General features: G+C 39.9%; 1 protein-coding gene across 17 annotated transcripts in view; it reads left to right on the plus strand.

Moving 5' to 3' along the window:
• PPFIBP1 (PPFIB scaffold protein 1) overlaps positions 1-16,053 on the plus strand; it is a 172,812-nt gene that overhangs the window by 25,832 nt on the left and 130,927 nt on the right. For 9 of the 17 annotated variants that reach the window (XM_088798585.1, XM_088798559.1, XM_074325890.2 and 6 more), the window contains exon 2: positions 9,378-9,450. The exons of 7 other annotated variants lie outside the window; for them this stretch is intronic. The gene's annotated coding sequence lies outside the window, so the exon portion shown is untranslated. Of the gene's footprint in view, positions 1-9,377; positions 9,451-11,107; positions 11,339-16,053 lie in introns of those variants that run through there. One more of the 17 variants, XM_074325882.2, reaches the window with a different exon arrangement.

Consider the following 16,053-nt stretch of genomic DNA (forward strand, 5'->3'; position numbering starts at 1 on the left):
TGTTTTGAAGGTGAGACCTCGAAGCATGGGAAGTCTATGTTCCTTCTCCAGCTGATGTTTCCTAACCTCCCTGAGAGGACACAGCGAAGGACATAGGCTTTGGAACCAGGCAGCATTGTGCCACTTAGGAAGATAGCACTTAAAGGCTAGGTCTCTCAAAACAGCAATGCTGACTAGGTTGGTTGTATTTCATAGGGTTCTTGTGAAGGGTTTCGTGGAACATAATGAAGTGCTCAAAACTAGGGAACTGTTATTACATGCCATGAGCTATACCTGGATTTGTAACAAACACCTTCCTATACTCTGGCCTCACCATACAAACTTCGAACCTGAGCTCAGTCTCGGCAGCGAGTTTGACTCCACAAATGAACCCATGTGGTAACTGGACAGTAAACCAAGGCTCTGGGTGGGTTGTTTAAAGCGGCTGCAGGTCTTTGCACAGGGCTCTGAGTGTCCATTCATTGCCCCTCCTGAGAGTTTCTGTACTTAAATCCCCTGATCTTTTCTGTGGGCTGCTCCAGCAGGGACATCCATACCCGTTAGCTTGGGATGGGTCCAGGCACTATTTTAAAATTTCTGTGCATCATGGGTTGCTTCATTAAGTACATACAAATATTTATTCACCCCCTAAGCATCTCCTGTACAAGACCCTGGACGCATAAGTGTGTGAATTGCAATGGTATATCAGTGCTGCATGTTATGTGTTAGGGGTTTGCATGATTATGTTATTCGTGCCTTCCTGCAACTCTAGGAGAGGAAGGTATTATCACCAGTTTTACAGAGATTAAGTAACGTGCTCAAGATCAGAGATAGTACCTAACTGAGTGGAAGATGCTATTAATTGTAAGACATTCTAATTTCAGCGATATTAAAGTGTAAAAAAAACCTTCTTTTACTTAATGAAACGTAGTAAGTAGCAGAGCCTGTGTGCTACCTCATTCCTGTCTGAGTTCAAAGCTTGTGTTGCCCCCCACCCCCCGCACACACACACACAAGGGCTGATGAAGAATAAACAAGCACAGATAAGAGGACAGCTAATGTCTTAGTTAGGACCTGAGAGGGCAGTAATATGGACTCTGATTCATAAGAGCATTTTACTCTTTACAATCACTCTGAGGTGAATTCTGTTGTATTCTCTCTTTTTTTTTTTTTTACAAGAAAATTTATAGGTGTTCTTATTCCCATTTTCAAATGAGAAAACAAACAGAAAAATTCTCAGGGTCACATAGCTAGCACTAAAAGTAAAGTACATACCATAGTACTCAGAGTTCAAGTTTACTTATAATTGTGACAGTCCTGGTGAAGGTTCCAGAAGAGTGTGATCTGAGAGAGGGCCCCTCATTGTCCTGTAGGGGCATTTACACAGGCCTGGGGACAGGAAGAATTCCCAAAGGGAGTGGCACCTAAACTAAGGGGAATGTCCACCTTTCCATCCCCAGCCACTATCATGCTAAAAATAATTGTGGTTGCCCTAGGTTACAGTCCTCTGCCAGTACCATCTTTCTAACCTGGCGCTAGCTAGAAGGAACAGGCTTTATTTATAATTCACGTCCTTTCCATTTCCAAACAGCAATGGACATGGTTCGAAAGGATTATCGTAAATTAGACAACTGTTTTGAGAACTAGGAGAATGGCTGCATGGAAGATGTTGGAAATCCAAAAAACTAGGAAAAAAACCCCCAAACACCTATTTGATGTTGTGTAATTTAAGTCAGATGAACAGCCATGTATTCTTTCTATAGGTTTTATTGCATGTCGTGCCCCCTCAGGCCCTGGGAGAGCCCCATCTGTGCTCATACACCGACTGGCCAGTTTCTGTGGCAACTCGACTCGACTATTTTTATAGTTTTACAGAATTAGTGATTTTTTAATTCAAGTTAATGTGTTGCTAAAGGATGTGAAGATTGTGTGTCAAGCTGCCATCAAGAAATAATGCAGACTATTTTTAAATGGATAGATTTTCTGTTATTTAAAAATAAATTTTGATAGACTCTTCTTGTCCACGAGTACACCGATATTAGAAGACTTTGAAAGAGGCTGCTGAACATAGGATCCTAATTGCCCAGTAGCAAATTGTGTTCTAGGCAGGTGTTGGCCCCATCAGGAACCCCTAAACCCCAGTTTCCCTATCTTTAAAATGATGGCGTGGGTTAGATATTGGCAAACTTCACAGGCTCTGAAATTCTTTTGACTCAAACATTGCTGATTCATTCTAACGTGGCTTTTGTTCTGACTAATTCACCAGGGGATCTGCCTAATGCCAAAAGGTTGAATTTGTTGGTCTTTGACTTCTGTTGTCAGTGAATTGAAGTGGATGCTATATTTTACATTCTGAGCACCTGCGGATTGCATTTCAAGGGGACGATATTGTGGACATTTTTCTTCCACCTCTTGTGAATAGAGAGACTTAGTGTTAATGACGAGAATGAGCTGCAGTAGGTTTTGGGGGCGGCAAGATGCCCTTTTGCTGCAGTCATCCCTGACAGTCATCCCCAGAGCCAGCGTCTAGCCGAGCTGTCCTGAGCTGCCGTCAGGAGCGCTGACACTGCATAGGTGTATCGAAGCGATGCCTGGAGCAGAGAACAACTGTTTGGGTTGCTGGAGAGAGGCCCAGCTGTGCCATCCAACATTGAGGTTGGGACAAAAGGACAGACAGGGCTGAGGATGGGAGAGAAAAAATGCATTCATATTCATCCCACGGTACCCCAACTGGGGCTCTAGAGGGATGATTCCAAGTCCATGTGTCCTCACAGGGGAAAAAACGTTCTCCTTTCCGGTGGTTCAAAGCGATTTGGTAACCCTGCACTTAATATATTGTGGCATGACCCTGGTCACTGCTCTGGGTGGGGCTTGGGGGCAAAGTGAAAATAAAGATGAACTCGGACTTACAGTGGTATGAAGAGAGCGGACTTTCTTCAGATTGGTGACTTACAGGCCGGGTCTCTCCCATGGGCGTCAACAGTGCTGCCTCTCTTGTCACGGATTGTGTTTACCAGGGCTGGGTGTGAATGCTGTTTTGTGCCCTGTTGTGTTGTGTTCCTCTGCAGCCCTTTCTGCCTCACACATTAGTTGCCCTCACTGCTCTCGTAACTGTCCAGAGGCTGAAGGCTTTTGGCTGCCCGGCTGGATCACCCGTCTACCGTGTATGAACTGACTTCATGAATTGCCCTGTAGAAGCCAAGAGTGCCCAGCGTATTAGGGGACGAATATGTTGTATGACACCTGTTGGAAAAGTCCCCTGTGCTTGATGAGTTCTCAGGAAGCAGCTCTCACGTTCTGTGGCTAACTCTCCCGGGGAAATTGATTTCCTATGAATTGGTGACCTATGAATTGTCTAGAAAATAATTCTTGTCTACAAAGTTTATCTGTGATGATAAGGAAAAGATCCCCAAGAAAGTTTGCCGATCACTTTGAGCCTTATACTCAGGGATTCAGTGCACACAACTCCAGGGGGTGCCATTCACACCATTTATATCGCTGGCCCGCCTTTGCATCCCTTAGTAATAATTCTTTGCACCTGTGAGAACATTTTTTAGTGTCTTCTGTTAGAACAGGGAGATGGAGCTGGCTGCAGCCAATGGTCTCCTGGTTCCTACTTCTCCAGGTCTTCCAAACTGAATAACTAGAATACTTTCTAAATTTTATGTGTTATTTAAATAACTGGTTAAAGAGGCAGTGCACAAGCAAACTCTTGCTAAGTGCCTTGGATAAACTTTCTGTCTCACAAAATTGAGCAGGGCAGACAGAAAAGGCGTCTTTTGGGAATGGCAATGTTTCCACAAATTTAATTTGATACCTAGGGCTGCTTAACAATACCCATCTGGTTAACACTGAGTGCTTAGGTGTCTATTATGGTAAATGACTTAAAGCTGGCAACTTGTACACATTAGCTGGCATTCCTGTTACGACTGCTGTTAAGTCCTGCAGATAACGCACATAGCCGAGTGTAATCAAGATAAAGCAGCAAAGACATCAATGCTGGGAGAGATGGCTATCACGCTCATTCCAACAGAGCTGTTTGTAACCAGTCATTCCTTCCTTTTATGTTTCTGTTCACTAGATTTCTCAGCCTGGTGAAGCTGTTCATTCTATTTAAAATGATTCCTTTATGAAAGTTTGCATTTGGTTAAAAATCATTTGGCATTTAGAAGCACTCATCACTGGGTTCTTAGTCAGCATTTTTATCAGTTACTGGGAGTTGTGGCTGAGACAAAGCTGGGAGAGACAACTGATGACAGTCAAAATTCAGAAAATCATCCGTACAGGATGACACGGTAAAGTGAAGCTGGTAACATTTGCATTAACGGGGCTATTTGTCATGTTGTGAATTTACATTAAAAAAATGTCAACTAAAAATAAAGATAACTTGGTTTGACAAAAGCTTCCTGGGGGTTGTCGTAGAGCCCAGATGTGATGTTGTGCTCAGGGAAAGGTAAGGAAAGTTAACCTCACCACGGTTAGCAGATTTAATGCAAGGTAGTGTCCTGTTTCCTGGAGATAAAGGTCCCTTTGTGTTCTGTGTCCGAGATTCTTATGCTGGACTCCATACACTGCATTTGAAGAGGAATGCTGCCAAACTGGATGGCTTCCAGTGTGGGGGTGTGAAAATAGTGGGACCACAGGTTTGGAAATTGTGTCCCATTAGGAGTGGTTTGAAGCACTGGAGCTTGATGTCTTAGGAAGTTAAGGGAGACAGGACTGCCATTAGAAAACTTTTGTCTGGTTGCTAAGCAGAAGAGAGAGTAGCTGTGTATTGTTTGATCCCTGAGGAGAGTATTCAACTGGTGATGAGACTGGGGTGGGATAGGCAGTCTGACTCAGGGGAGGCAGGTCCTTCCAGTAACCTAATAAGTCTAGCCATTTAGAGGAGGTGGCAGAATTCATCGAGATGCATCAGAAAATAGTCAGGCTTTGAGACAGAGTGCTTGAATCTATGTACATGTTGGCTTAGGTCTTGATTCAGCAGTAAGGTTCTACAATTTTGTAAAATAGCCAGCTCCTCTCAGGGCTTTTCAAAAATTATTTTACTCAGACAGATGGAATGGTAGAAGCAAGACATCTCTTTCCTGTGAAACAGGTCGTAGAAAATACAATAACTGCTTATTTCTGATGAGAGCTGAAAAAGTGCTGGAAATTTCTCTAAACATAGCTTTTCTTGTTTCTTTTATGCAGAGTGTTGGGACTATAGATTCCTTATTCCTTTCTTTGGTTTTGTGTTTTACTTGAGTGGGCTAAATAACAGTGATTATTATATGCAAAAAGGATTGCTACTATTTTTATTTTTTTCCTTGATATGAAAGCTAAGCCTTGTTTTCCTCTTCTTGGCAGAAATCGTGCTTTTCTTTGGAGGAAATCATAAATCAGGATTGAAGGGAAAAGATGTTTTAACCCAACTCTCCCTTCTTTCTCTAAGGAGTAACAATCACTTGGCAATGATATTAGCACTGCAAAGACAGAATTAAAGCTTTAAAGCCTTTTTTTAACTCTTAGCAAGATTGCATTTTCATTAACTCAGATCCTTTTAAGAAATATTATTTTTTGGGAAAAAGTCCCTGTTTTATGTTAATTGTCCTTATCCTATTGGCAAGTATATGTATTCTTTTAAGCATGTTGGGTACCATTTTACAAAAAATTATGAATAGTTTACTAAATAATAGCCTTATGGTTGAAAGAGTCTGTGCATTAAAAAAAGACCCAATTATTTATTTGTCAACATTAAACTTATGTTCAGTGTTTAGAACTTAAATTGTGAAACTTAAGTTATGAGTAATGAATACGGAATATTTTGAAATTAGCAATTAGCCCACACAATAAAATGCTTCCTGAATATCTCCACTGCTTTTAGAGTAAAGTATTTTTTTTGGCATAATAATATGCTGATTCTAAGTCATCTTGTTGTGGTTGATATGCTAGTTCCAAGATCTGTGGGAGAAATCACAGATCCAGTGTAGCTTTTGATTTCGGACATGCTTAACTGGAAGGTTTCTGACACATAGATAGCTATCATGGCCATCCCCATGGCTATTCCCATGGTCCCTGGTGACTAATATACTACATTAACATTCATTTCCGTATTTTAATGAAACACATAAAGATTGAAAGAAATAAAAATTGTACGAGACTTGAATCTTGAACAATGTTTCCATTCTTTGCCAATGATAACATGTTGTAATAAAGTGAAAAGCCAGTTTTGGGTATCACCAAAAAGAAGTTATCATGGTAATGCCCAGAAAGTTAATAAAAGACTAGCTGTTGTGGGCTTAGTTTGCATTACTACTTACACAGATTTTTGCAAAAGATTTGATATGAGGTTAGGTTTACAGTAGTTAGGAATTCAAAATGGAATCTCATGTTTATTGTTTCTTTCTCCCAAGAATTGAATGCCATCCACAGTAGGATTTTTGTTTACTGAAGAAAGATGAAACTTCCTGTTTGTGATTTATTGTTGGCAGTCTGGATTTGTCTGTTATTTCTTCTTGTAGGCTACTTTTAGGCAAATGAAGCCCTAACATCCAGCATAGACCAGGAAAGGGCAAGTTGGAAAAATGACTTACAGAATTACTAATAAATCATCTCACCTCTCTGCTTCAGATTTCATACTGGTTACTTCTTGGAATTGTTGAATTGTTAGAGGCTAATAAATTAATCTATGTAGGTCTGCATTTCTAAGAAGAGTGATTATTTTACATTTGCTCCGGCATATATATTTGGAGGGCGGGGGGTGGGGGGAGAGACAGAGGGATTAAGTATCTTAAATCTCAATAAAGACCTCTTTAGATCTCCCCCTGCGCCTCACTAAAAAAAAAAAAACACAACTTTGAGACAGGGCTTACTGACTTCTTCATGTGGGTTGGGTTTTGTTTGTTTAATTTCAAAATCTGAAATTGCATTGTATCCCTTTGATAATCTTCCATGGCTGCCTTCGTATGTATTTTAGGAAAAAGAAGAGGGAGTCTGCTTTAGAAATCTCTTACAGCTTGAGTTATTTTTAAGTCAGTGAAGGAATAAATTTTCTCTCCTCCTGTTAACCTTTTTTGTATCAAATTAGAGTTTTTAGGAGTAACATGGTAACAATACTTTTATACAAGGAAAGGGAATAAGCTGAAAAATTGAAAATGTGAAGTATTTACCAAGTACCTAAAAAGTCTGTAGAATGATTCTTGTTATGGATGTTTATATGGGGAGAAATTTACTACTTATAAGAAGAGCTCTGTCTTTTGAATATCAGTTTCTTCGCTTGTGCTATTTTTACTGTTAGGTTAGATCATAAGTTTCCAACACTGTAGACATACGAGTACATGTATTACATTTTGTCCAAGGGCTAAATGCCCCCTTCTAGGTTTCATGTGAGAAATGAGTGATGCAGACTTTATTGGGGACAAACCTAGAATTACGGGAATGTGAACTTCTTGTATTTCAGAGTACTCGAGAAAGTTCTCTTTCCCTTACAGATTCTACATAGATTCTCTAATTATGTTTGTTTTCTGAGCATCGTGGGAGCTAAGAATCACTTTGTTGTTTAAGGGATCCCATTTTATTTGAAGCTCTACTCCTTTATTTCCTGGAGTCAGCTCTTTTCTTAAACATAGCCTTACCATACTCCATAGGATTTTAGTAATGCAGGGGGTATGTTTGAGTGGAAGTTTGTTCTTGAAATATTTTGGAATGAAATGATTAGACATTTTCTATTTTACAAATGCTTTATTAACGTGTTCACATATTCTGTTTCTCATACTTTTGTCCTTCCCCTAAACACCTTCTGGGTGTTTCCAAGAGTATTTGGTGTTTAGAACGTGTAACTGTGATTTTAAATGAGCATGGCTGGTTCTAGTAGTTAGATCATACAACCAAGAAGAATGGAGAGTGCTTATTTTCCTTTTATCTGCCTCCCCAGGATGGGAGCAGTAAGCAAAGTGGGAATATGTAATCTTATAGAATATTACATATTACATATCACACACACTATCCTATATAGGTCAAGAAATACCTTACCCATTTTTTTTTTTTTTTTAAAGATTTTATTGGGAAAGGGGAACAGGACTTTATTGGGGAACGGTGTGTACTTCCAGGACTTCTTTCCAAGTCAAATTGCTGTCCTTTCAGTCTTAGTTGTGGAGGGCGCAGCTCAGCTCCAGGTCCAGTTGCCTGTTGCTAGTTGCAGGGGGCGCAGCCCTTGCGGGATGAGTTAAACCGGCAACCTTGTGGTTGAGAGCCCACTGGCCCATGTGGGAATCGAACTGGCAGCCTTCGGAGTTAGGAGCACGGGGCTCTAACTGCCTGAGCCACCTGGCCGGCCCTACCTTACTCATTTTTTGAGGGTGGTTCAGGAAACAAGTTTCAGCATACCTGTCCTCCTCCCCTGCCTCCCACCCCGTCACACAAACAGCACACACACACAAACATGTTGCTTAGACTTGAGTAAGATCTGTCTGTTGTCTATGTGTTTCATCTTCTGCAAAATTGAAGCATGAAGGAGCGTGTGTAAAGTGCACTGTGTGGCCTCAATTAAGAAGTTGTGTTATTGTAAAGTCTTATTAGCATCCCCTGAGGTACTAAGGTTAAACTTACTTACCCTAAACTTGCCAGTTACCTGTTTTGTTGGACATACTCATAGCTGTAACAATAAGTTTTAAGGATCAAGAAGTATTTGGAAAATTCTCATCAATGTTAACCCTAATAACAGTTTGTATTAGTTTCTTTAAAAGACCCTTTTTTAACTAGAAGATTTTCTCATCCTTCCTAAGGTTTGAGGAATGTGATGGTTCAAGGAGGAAAAAAAAAAACCAACCCAATAACACAGTACCAGAACTCTCTCCTATTTTACAATTGGACCACAGGGATACCTATGGTATTTGTAAACCTAATTATAGTTATACCTCATGGAATAATTATAAGCTCCTCTTCTTCCAGACGCAGAAATTAAATGGTGAAACTTGTATACACATACACAGCACCAGAGTGGAATAAACCCTGCTATTTTCCTACATGAAAAATAAATGCAATTGGGCCAAGTTGACATTCTAGAGAGAACACATGGACTAGCAGATGGTAAAGTTGTTTATTCCTCCCCCCTCAGAAAACAAAACACTATAATTGTCATTTAAACTATAATGTCCAAGGCAAGTGTCTGAGGCTTTCCATAATGATCAAATAAAGTCTATGTAATGTTCTTCTTCGTCTGTGGACAGAATTTGTCTTAACAGGTAGATATTACACATGGAAAACTTTACACATTTGAATGTTTTCAAAATTTGCGCAAGGAAATTTGTCCTTGCGTAAAATAGATTATTGCCTTTTTAAAAAAATATCTTTGGAAATCCAAAGATTTTTCTTTTATTTTCTAACAGCAGTCAATAATCTTGTATTTTAAATTCTAGTCATTGGCTGGCTTAGACCTTGACTGAAAAACTGAAGAGGAATAAAGGATCACAGATTTGCCTGAGAAGAAATGTGAGTTCACAGACCCTCAGGAATGAATTAAATGCAGAATAAGTCTATGTTTTGTTGGTTTGGATTTGGTTTCCTTTGCTGCGAAATCCCATGGATTCTATCAATCTGGGTTATGGTATTTAGGTAGATTGGACTGGTAATGCCTTTGAAAGAGACTCGCAGAGGGTCTGGAAGGGAAAAGCCCAGGTTAGCACATGATCTGCATCTAATATATGCTACAAATTACTAGTGCAGTTTAGCTGTTCCTTAAAGCAGGCCTGGCCTGATCTGTGCTTGGAGGTAATACTGACAGATAACCACTTTTTGGGCTCCTACTATGAGGTCAGTGCTGTGTGAATGCTTTACTTACGTCAGAACAGCCAGATAAGGTGGGCATTATTACCTCCGTTTTAAGCTGAGTCTACTGAAGTTGACAGATACTGGGTAACTTGAATGGGGATAAAGTCAGCAACCAAATAACCCAGCCTTCCTGACCCACAGCTTAACCATTCTGTCCGCCTAGAACCACTGTTAGGTTCACTTCTTTGCACTTGAAAACTAACTTGATATCCTATGCACCAAACCTTTTACATAATAAATAAGTAAAACTGGAAAACAAAAGTTCATAAATAATCTCATCATGACGAGGTAATTATTGCTAGATTTGGTATTCTGAACTTTAATTATGTATGGATAAACTATGCCATTTTTCTTTTTGATTGAATATATTTGACGTATGACATTGTATAAATTTGAGTTGTACAGTGTTAGCTGATATATTTATATATTATAATATGATTGCCGTTGGAGTGAAATTTAGCACCTCTACCACATTAATAATTATCCTTTCTTTTTAGTGGTAGGGATAATTAAGTTTTAGTCTTAGCAAATTTGATGATTGTAGTACAATATTGTTGTCTATATTCATTATACTGTGCGTTAGATCTCTATGGCTTATTTACTACTTGTTGCAAGTTTGTGCCCTTCAACAACATCAATCTTATCCCCCCACCCCTCCATGCCATTTTGCTTGTATGCAGAAACTTCTGATGGCTTCTCATCTTCCTCAGAAGGAAATCAAATCCAGAGTCTTTAAAATGACACAAAAGTCCTGCATCAGTCCCACCCCCGAACTTCTCTGACGTCTCTGACTTTTCCTCTTCCTCACTTTCTTTACTTTGCTTCAGCCACAACTGCCTCCTTTCTGTTCCTCTAGTTCTCCAAGCACACTCCTACCCCATGGCATTTGCACTTACTGTTCCCTCTGCTTTGAATACTTTCCCCCAGAGAACTACATTGCACTCACTTCAGGATTGTATTGATATCACCACATCAGTGCAACCTTCCCTGACCAACTTATATAAAATAACAACCCTCCTCTCTGAGCTCCTTGTTCTGCTTTATTCTCTCCATGGTGTTATCACTCTTTTATAGTATTTTCATTTATTTATTTAGTTATTTGCTGTTTCTAGGCAGGGACATTGCTTTGTTTATTGTTGTATCCCCAACAACCAGACAAGTGTCTGGCGTATAAGAGATGCTTTATAAATATTTGTTTATTAAAAGGTTAAAAGATTCCTGTCTTCTGGTTATTCAATCAAACACTGACCTAGGCAGTCCTGGGAGGCAGTCCTTGATTATCCAGAGGGGCCCATTGTAAGTAGTTACATAAGCCTTTGAAAGCCAAGACTTAGTCAGAGAGATGGGACAGAAGAGGGAGACAGCCTAAAGATGAGGCAGGAAGGGAAGTCAGAGACTCGAAGAGTGAGAAGAACTTGACCCGCTATTGCTGACTTTTGAAGCCAAGTGGTCTCTATAAGTTGAGAACAACCCCCAGCTCACAGCCAGCAGGGAATGGGAACCTCAATCCTACAGCCACATGGAATTACTACTTTTGCCAACAACCTGAGTAAGCTCATCGGTCGAGACTCCAGAAAGGAACACAGCCCTGCTGCCGTGATGATTTCTGCCTGTGAAACCTGGAGCGGGTCACCAGCTGAGCCATGCTCGGCCTGGCCTTCTGACCCACAGAGCCTGAACTAATAGGTGCTGTGTCAGCCTGCTGAATTTATGGTTATTTGTTATGGCAGCAATAGAAAACGAAGACAGGGAGCTGGGGTTTGAGAAATAGACCAATATTGGAAGGATGTTTAGGCACAGCTGCTGTAAAAGACATTTACTGATCTTTAGCCATTGCATTTCTGAATGAACATTGCCTCATGGAGCGTTCTTCTTTTCAGGGGTTTCTCTGTGGGAAAGACTGGGAAACTCCCACGGAATCAGTGAATGCATCTTTGCCTGAATCATTGCTGGGGCTGGAGGGACGCTCATGCATTCTGTCAGACTCCCTTTTCAGCAACTTGTCCATCGCAGCACTTCCTCATGACAAATGTACTATATGTTCTTGAATTATAGTCTGTGTTTTACAGTTGACGTCTGTCTTTTCAGGAAAGAAGTTTTTGGCTTCTGGCTAAGATTTAGAAAAGGGACCTGAGGAATATTACTGGAGGTCTTCTTGGAATTCCTGGGTTCAGGAATATCTTGATTAGATCTCCTTCTTTCCAGGTCCGTTGCTTTTTTTTGGTTCATCCCCAGTATTTTCAATCACTTCATGAAAGTTGTCCCGAGTTGGGTCTACAAGAAGAGAAAGACACTTGGTGTTTTCTGGGTGGCTGGGCCGGTTTCCTTTCGCCTGTCAGCTGTGGGGCTCCTGTGCATAGCAGCCCTCAGCAAGCTCGATTCCTGTTCACCTGTCAGTGTAATCGTGCATTGGTTTGTTTCTGGGTCTTTGGGGCAGCTCTTGAATGTTAAGTCTGCACCTACCAGCACATCTTCATCTTTTTAATAGACAGGCAAAATATTTTACAGATGGCTATCTTATCCGGGTAATACTAATCCTGTTAGCTTTATTTTTTAAAAACTTAATTCTTGAACTCTTAAGTTCTCCAAACAACGTGTTCATTGCAATATTCAAAAATATGATAGTATTAAGAAATGAAATCTTTCCCTCCTCTTTTCCCCTGTTCCTTTCCTATTTCTAATCCTCTGTAATTAACAGAAATTAAAAATTGTATGAATATCATCCCAGACATATCCAGTGTTCATACACATATATGCATATCCATCAATTTATGCTATCACACCGTTATGTTGCTTAGCAGCTTCGTTTTTTTCCTCCCCAATGTGTCATGAAACATCTTTTTGTATCTGTATATACAGCTCTCTCATGTTTTATGACTACCTAGTGTTTCATTGGATGGATATACTGTATTTATTTACGTTTAGATGGTTTCCATTTATTCATTATCTCTAACGTGTTACATTGAGCATCTAGGTACATAGGTCTTTCTTTGTAGTCTTACCGGTGGAATTGCTGGGTAGCAAGGTATGTGTATTTAAAATGTTGATAGATGCTGCTGGATTGTCATTCAATAAAGTGAATCGATTTACACTCCCTCCTAGGATTTAGTAGATTCTCTGAAGGGCACCCAAGAAATTCTTCAGAGTAGTTGATTCCAAGGAAGGGAACTTGGTATCAAGGGCATATTAGAAGGAAGAAGGCTTAATTTTTAGGACAAGTTCTTCTGTACCTTTAAAATTTTGTGCCATGAAACACAAAAGCGACAACACTCTATTAGACTTCCTCTTTTCCCACAACTTTACAAATGTGGTGTCTTTTTCAGTACATGAAACAACGGGTCTCATTTTGATTTACATTTTTTTGCTTATTACGAAGGTTGCTTTAGCTTCATTTTATGAAAGTTAAAATTTTTTTTTTAATTTACAAATACATCCTTATTTCAAGAACAAATAGCTCAAGCATCAAAGATAAAACCTAAGGTCCCCCCTCTCTGCTCCCTCGTGGCACTAACACCCATTGCTATTCTCTCCCCAGAGCTGCCAGGCAACCAGCCTGGGTGTAACCTTGTAGAATTATTCTCTGCATTTAATATGTTGTTGTTGTTTTTTTTTTTGTGTGGTTTGTGTGTGTGTGTGTGTGTGTGTGTCTGTTTTATACATGAAAGGATTTAGGGAATAAGCAGGCCCCAGTGTTTCAGGCACTGGGCTAGCTGGTCATGAACAGTGGGTTTCTTCCTTTTTTACTTGCATTTGCTATGCGCGACAATGAGAACTTACTAAACTTTGAACTTTTGAGCTCCTTTCTTCTTCAAAACTTGAGATAATGTATACAGCAGCCCTCTGCATACGAGAACAAAGAATGAGTGTACTTTTTATCTCCACAATCGTACTTAAAGATATTCGAAAGGAATTGTGGAGTTTAAAAATAGTCTTCTTTAACAGTCACATTTCACAAAAATATTCTCTGAACTTATTTCATTATGATTTACCAAGTCTGGTTATGTTTTCACTGTTTCTTTTTTTTCTGTAAAAGAAAATCTGTTCTAGTTTTTTTCTGGGAGTTGCATAGCAAGGAGTGAAGATACACTAATGGTAAATTTTTGCAGGACTAACGTTTCCCTTTTGTACTAATTCTGCTTGCTTTTACTTTCCTCCCAAATGCTCCCAATTTTTCTATTTAGCCTTTGATGTGTGCCTGTCCGCTAATATTTTTATACAGATGACACTTTCAAATTCTTCCCAGAAAAATTCCAGGAAAGACTTTTTTATCTTGCCTTCCAGCTCTCTCCCACCTCTTTCCCTCCTGATCTGTTCTTTGTTCCCATGATGCCTCTTTTTTATTCTCCCAGGTCACTGGCCCCATTAACACTCGCCGTTAATGGCAGGTGCTGGCCAGGCTCCTCACTGACGTCCCACTAGTACCCTAGAACCCTTTGTCATCCTGGCTTATGCCATGACTGCACTGTGACCTCTGCTCCCGGGCTGTGGAGCACTCTCAGGCAACATGATGAATCACTGTTCTCTTCAGCAGACTAATAGACAGCAGCCCTTTGATTATTCATCTCTTACTGACTTCCTAACCTATTTCCTTTGATGACTATTTCTTCAGTTTTCAAGTCTCAGGCTACAGCCCTCACTCTCTAAGGATGACATCCTCTCCTTTTATTGTAAAGATCTAGGCCAGGGGTCCCAAACTCAGCTGCCAACGGCGGCTATCAAAATTACTAAAATGGAGGAGGCAATAGGTGGGGACTGTGGTAAACCGCTGGGTGCCAGCCATGTTTAAGGTGGGGACAGCAGCAATTGTCCTGTAGAAACTTGGACCCAGTGTTGCCCAATTTTCTGTTTTCTCTAGAAAAATCAAATACCTAGTTTTCTAGGTGAAATCTCTTCAAGTTCAAATCACATTTTTTGAAACTATGGAGGCCAACAAAACAGATCTGGCAGCCAGTCATCTTGATTCTCAGGCTTCACTTTCATTTTTCACTTTCACATATTTCTGTATTTTCATTTGCCTCCATTTCTTTGATCGCTTGTTTTCTTTCCTGTCTCAGGTCTTCAGTTGTTTCCTTTCTACCCCTTTTATCTGCATAAAAACATTCAGAATATCCCCTTTACTTTCTGCAGTGTTTTTGCTTATGTCCTAATAGCCCATGTTTTCTTTATCCTTTTATATTGAATTTATTAAGCAAGATGTCTTCATTCATTGCTTTTACTTCTTCATTTATTCCTTTAATCTTTACAATATGTTTTTTGTCTTCATGTCTCCTCTGAGGCTCTTTCATTCTTTGGATCCAGTGATTTGTATGTACTAACCTGAATGTTCTTCTCTGAACACTACATCTCCATCTGTTTTCACTAGCTCGCGTTGCTATATCCTAAACAATACTTCTCCAAGATTTTCTCACTGACACTCTGTTGGTTTTGATGGCCCATTGTGTGTGTTCTGCTGGTACATCAAATTCAACATATTCAGATGGGATTTATTATATCACTTCTCTCCCAACCCTAGCTCTTTTAGCTGACTTACAGTTTTGTTTGTGGTACTGCTATTTTTTCCCACACATTTAGGTTCAAAACTTTGGAGCCATCTTTGAGTTCTTTACCTCTTTTATCATTTCCGTCACCGAATCATATTTTCTCCATCCAAAATATCGTGGGTATTTGTATCTTCCTTTCTTCTTCTTGACTCAGAAGTCCTTGACTTCTGAATTAGGATACAGGTAGTCTCCTCCTACCTCCATGTATCCATGTTAATTTATGTAAAGCACAACTTTGGCCATACCACACACTGGCCCAGAAAACCTCAAAACCTCTCAGTTATTTATCAAATCTAGTGCACTACTCATCAGGGGCTTTTAGGATATAGCTACCTCTCACTGTCCCTTCACACATCCCGTTCTCCATCCAACCAGAACTACTGTTGTTCCCGCAACACCTCCTACGCTTCAGTCCCCATGCTCCTGTTTCCTCTGAAATTCTTTCTGCTTGCTTCTTCCAACTCTTCCTCTGGTCCATTGAAATCTTATACACTGTTCAAACTTTCATACTACCCATCATCTCTTTTTTTAAACAGCCCCCATAACTACCCTTAAGTATAACTTATTTTTCCCACCTGATTTTTTCCCTAGCATTTCATTTGCCCCTCTCACATTGTATTATGTTACATTACATTATGGATCATTAATATACATCCTTTTCTGATGCACTGTAAACTTTTTTCCCAGAGACTGTGCCTTATTATTAATTTTTCACCCTCTACAG

Source organism: Rhinolophus sinicus, chromosome 1, assembly GCF_057876585.1.
Source record: "Rhinolophus sinicus isolate RSI-liver-muscle chromosome 1, RSI-T2T, whole genome shotgun sequence".
NCBI classification, from domain to species: Eukaryota; Metazoa; Chordata; class Mammalia; order Chiroptera; family Rhinolophidae; genus Rhinolophus; species Rhinolophus sinicus.